This window comes from Thermobia domestica, chromosome 13 (assembly GCF_964235325.1).
Source record: "Thermobia domestica chromosome 13, izTheDome1.hap1.1, whole genome shotgun sequence".
Taxonomy (NCBI): domain Eukaryota; kingdom Metazoa; phylum Arthropoda; class Insecta; order Zygentoma; family Lepismatidae; genus Thermobia; species Thermobia domestica.
This window is the reverse complement of record NC_137466.1, coordinates 177262321-177267911: the sequence shown is the minus strand read 5'-3', so window position 1 is coordinate 177267911 and position 5591 is coordinate 177262321. Positions and strand designations below refer to the sequence as shown.

At 37.0% G+C, this 5591-nt stretch overlaps 1 non-coding gene across 1 annotated transcript; it reads right to left on the bottom strand.

Annotated features, from left to right (window-relative positions):
• Window positions 1-218: 218 nt before the first annotated feature.
• On the bottom strand, window positions 219-292 carry TRNAQ-UUG (transfer RNA glutamine (anticodon UUG)). The gene has a single exon. It is a non-coding gene; the product is annotated as a tRNA-Gln (tRNA).
• Between the last annotated feature and the right edge of the window lie 5299 nt (window positions 293-5591).

Here is a 5591-nt window from a genome sequence, read left to right as displayed (position 1 = left end):
TCGAACACAGGTTGCGCCAAGTGGGCTTTGTGGCGTGACAAACGAAGTGAATGATCTTGAATAATTGTTAGAACAAGACTGTGGGAAGAAAGGGGAAATGATGGGGGGAAAGAAGAAAACTCAAGAAGTTGAGTTGATTTTGAGTTTAACGTCCCTTTTCAGCAGCGAGGCTATATGAGACGTGGACCTACTGATTAACGTGGAACCCGAACCACATGAGCTCCCGCCGGGAATCGAACCCGGGTCTCCCGCGCCAAAGGCGGGTACGTTAACCGCTTAGCCACAGAGGAGCTCAAAACTCAAGAAGATAATGTTGTTCATCACTAACTTATATAAACTATTATAGAACCAAGTACCCTTCCCACCAAAGTTAAAGGAATCTACCATTATACCACCGTTCCCATCTTTAATAAAAAGGGGTGCGGTGGCTCAGTGTTAAAAGCGTTTACCTCTGGGATATGGGGTCCTGGTTCAATCCCAGCTCGCGCCAAGCTAACTTTGTGGTGGACAAACAGCGTGTGCGTGGGTTTTCTCAGGGTTCTCCCGTCTTCTTCCACTCTCTTCTTTCCACCATTTCATTCATTTCTCATATCCGTCTCCTTTAGCCTAGCCAGCATAACCGTAGGACGTAAAACTCAAAGATTTCATTTCATTTCTTTAATACAAGTTGTTCTAGTTCGATTTTCGATGACAATCTAGCCTCAATTATGATAGTACTATACGAGGAATAAAGATGTTGCAAATCTGAGATTCTTTGGTTGCAATCTTCTTGATGGATCTTACAGCTATTTTTACGTTAGTGTGCAGATAATGGTCTCATTGGGGCTTGACAGTTCTTTTGTAAAAATGAGTGATGTAAAAAGAAGTCCTATAGAATACATTCCGCCACACATTGTCAGATACTGGGTCATGTAACGGTTCATATAGAAAAGTTACATCCTGCGTTACATCTCTGTTACATGGTGATATGTAAGGGGAAAAAAATAATGAGAGAACAATACAGATTTGAAAGACTGATGTATCAAGGATACGAGGCCAGTTGTACTTCTTCATTCTCTAAGAAACAATACTGCCAACAATGTAATGGATTGATGAATACTAATCTTCAAGTACTTAAGGCTTGAAAGAAAAAGTCAGATGCTGTAACGATAGCTCTGTGAATAGCATGCAAATTACCAACGAATCTTCAAATGACTACATATGTATATAAAAAGATACAACATAGTGATAAATACTTACCCAGTGTTAACAGCTGTAGATGTCACCACCATTGCTTGTAGCAAAATTCTTGCACAGGTGCTACAACTGCAATAGTCTGTGACGGTTTGTGGTGAGCGCTGCTTCTCGATAGAGCGAAGTGACCTCAAACAGACTGTATGTAATGCAAACAGCCGACGATGAGACTTCCCTCGGGCAATGCCTACAAATCACGTGGTCTCACTTGCCCGAGTAACAACGGAAACAAAATAAAACATATATTTTGTTGATACTGTAATGCAAAGTGCTAGTACGTTATCGTATCTATAGATTGTGAATCAACATTTGATATGAGTACCAATCGAATTCATAGAATGTTCATACGGGAACATTACTTTGTTGATGCTCTGGAGGCTGGAGAACAATATCTCGAGAATTGTCCGGTGACGTTGTGTGCGAAAATTCTCCTTGCAACTCGCGTTGATCAAGGACGTTGCTGTAAACCGACACGAAAACCGAAAGGAATTCATTATTTTATACATAGAGTGTCGCAACAAGATAATAACTATTATTATTGTTGTTGTTCATTCATTGTTAATACCTATAATTAACGAGTATTCTATTTCAAATTCTTGTTAGTTCGTCAGCGACTATAATCGTCTTTTCTTATGTTACCGTATGATAATACTATTCTGTAAACATTTCACTCGTAGTATCAGGGTTATGTAATAGAGTCTAATTTCTTATTTCTTCGTAGGATTCACTAATCTTTTTTTTTTCCAGGTAAATGGCATTCCATACATTTTAAATCATCGGCATACTAGATATTCTGCCACTATTCGCAAGTCACGTGCTCGTAAGTGAAAATAAGCTATGTATTAGGGATGTCAAAATTCGGAATTTTTATTTTCCAAGTTGTAAAATTTGGATTTCGAAGATAATTTGGAGTTCAAAAAAATTCATACTTCGAGGGGGGGGGGAGTCCAGATTTCAGGGGAAATTAATGAATTTCGAAAAGACTGAAATTTAAAAGATTCCGGATTCTGGATCATGGATTAAAACAGGAACTAAATAGTACTGAATGATGGGCATTTTTAGACAATTATATGGGAAGGAATAAATTACATCAGGTATGGAAGTAGAGTGCGATTCCAAAAATATTAATTCGTGTTAAACAAATAATATACAAATTAATGTGCGTTTGAAGTTAGATTCTAGTATGACGTGATATATATATATATATATATATATATATATATATATATATATATATATATATATATATATATATATATATATATATATATATATATACAGGTGGTAGGTAACTCCACCGACAAACTTTGGGAGGCGATTCCTTACACGAAATGAAAGAAAAAAAAGTTCTAATAAACATGGGCCGAAAAATGCCTCCTTTCAGAGTTATGATCCATTGAAAATTCGCAAAATCATTTTTCAAAACTCCCTAACTTAGAAACTATAGGACCTATCCCAAGAGGTGTAAGGAATTACACAGGAACTGGTATACGCTCTATCTAAATATCGATGTTTCAGAATTCACCGGTACCAGCGAAACGAACGCACCACTAGTACTTAAAGGAGTATTCCTATACTTCAACTTCCTTTTCACAGTTCCTTTCACCGATAACGGAGGATGGTAAAACATGGATATTTAGATAGAGAACATACTAGTTCCTGTGTAATTCCTTAAACCGCTTGGGATAGATCCTATAGTTTCTAAGTTAGGGAGTTTTGATAAATGATTTTGCGAATTTTCAATAGATCATAGCTCTGAAAGTATAAGGAATCGCCTCCCATAGTTTGTCGGTGGAGTTACCTACCACCCTGTATATATATATATATATATATATATATATATATATATATATATATACATATACCAAATCGTTGGATGTTTTTAGAACACGTAGTAGTATACCCAGAGAAACACCATGGCGTGGCTAGTAATTGCTATTCGACGTAGAAGCACACACACACATACTCATACTGTGTATACATTAATTTTAAGGTTTACATAGCAATTTGCGAAACACGTTCAAATTTTGCAATGCTAGTTACACTTTTGGTGTAACATTTTTTACACCAACAAGAGTGGAAAATATTTAGTTTATTTAATGTCTTACGTGGACATGGAGAATGCAAATATACAGTTTTTGTATATCACAAATAGGTGTGATAATGTAAAGTAAAGTAGGGAAAGAGTAATTGCAGTTTTTTTTAAGGCATTAACTTTGTCATTTTACAGATTGCCCTAAGGTAATAGTTGACTTTTAATGTATCCACTTGGAGCGAGCTTTCCGTAATGCCGTCAAAAAGCGGAAAATGACATTATACGACCCACAATGTAAACTTTTATTGTCATTACACAAGATAATAACTTATTTGCACACACGTGTCAATTTTCTAATGCATATTGTAGTCAAATGCTGTCCCTATCCAATTCATTTTTATTTACGGCATTTATTTTTACAAGGTGGAAACCGAAAAATATACAGTATTTCTTTCATCATTTGAACGAAAAGTAACAGGCTCTATTGTGTCTCTGTCTTTCATGGCTGCCATCCGTAAGTACGGTCGAAGTACATGTAGTTATCCCTCGTTATCCCCTTAGGCCCCCCTCATGGGGGAATTTTCCTTATGTTGTATTTTATGTATCTTGAAGGTTACAAAAGGTTTCATGCTTCTATCTGCCTTGGTTTCTTCAGGAAAAGGGCCTTAGTGTTAAGCGTGGATCGTACTTCGACCGTACTTCGGATGGCCGCCATGTTGTATAGGGACACGTTAGCGACTTGTAGTTTCCAAAACTGGTCTCTACACGTGATTACCTTTCAAACGAGGTATCACTTGGTGCACAGAGAAAAATCCGTTCTCCGGACAGTGGTATTTTGTACAAATATACGGCATCCTCTTGCTTACTATAGAAATCAGTACGGAGCATACGTTATCCGTATGCTACATAGGCACTGCCCTTAGATGTTACATCATGCCGTTGCAGGATGTCTGATATCTAACAGTTTTCCGTATATCACATACATATAATTATGTTACCTTCGTCAGCTATATGTTATATACGTCCATTTGTATGTGAGATCCTGACCGCCTGCATTGTTTCATACAGAAAGAACGTATTAATGGAATACTTATACAGAAAGTATTATAAAACATGCGTTTTCAGTTATACGTCTGCTGTACGTTAAGTCCAAAAACTACAGGAATTACGCATGTAACCTATCTTTTTAAGTACGCCATCTACAATTTTTTTTTCTTAGTGTGGGAGTGGCTATTTAAAATTTTCAGTTACCCACCGTAACTTCCTTAGGCCCCCCTCTTGGGGGATTCTCCTTATCAGCATAATGTTGTCTTTTAAGTCCCTTGAAGGTTACAAAAGGTTTCATGTTGCTATCTGCCTTGATTTCTTCAGGAGATGGGCCTTAGTGTTATGCGTGAACGTACTTCTACCGTACTTTACAGATGGTCGCCAAATTGAATAGGAACACGCTAGCGACGTGTAGTTTTCAAAATTGGTCTCTGCGCGTGATTATGTTTCAAACGAGATACCACACGGTGGGAGTTGCTATTTAAAATTTTGTAGTTACCCCCCGTAACACCCGTCTAAACGCAACTCACGGGGAGTTTTCCATATCAGCATACTGTTGTCTTTTATGTGTGTTGAAGGTTACAAAAGGTTTCATGTTTTTATCTACCTTGATTTCTTCAGGAGACGGGCCATAGTGTTATTTGTGGAACGCACTATATATATATATATATATATATATATATATATATATATATATATATATATATATATATATATATATAAGTGTATATATAAGGTAAACGCACCGAATTTCGACAGGTTAAGGACTTTTTTAAAAACCAATCGCCTATTGTGGCCATAATATTGGTCGGTGTTGGCCCATTTTTTTCCTTTGAACTGTACAGTCCCTACTAATGCTAAAAGTCACTTCAAGGCTCAAATGTTAATGTTAAAAATTTTTATGAAACTGGAACTCACCAATGGAACCCGAATTCGACACACTTCACCTGGTTTCGACAGTTGCGGTACCTGAATTCGACACCTTCAATTATATCCATGTAAAACATTAAGTCGGCATTATTAGTAATAGTAATCTCTTCTCAGCTTCAAATATTGTTTTATTATTATGCAGAAATAATCAGACGGACAAAAGAACACAACTTAAATTTTCTGAACTGAGTAGTTTCTTCGATGATCCTCAATTCGACATGCTGGAATCTGCTTTCGACATCCCATGTCGAACTGAGATTACAAGTAGAGGAGAGGAGGGCAAAGTGGATATATGAGGCAAAGCGAATAACGCAATTTACAGTCAACTGAAATCAGAGGGCAGGGA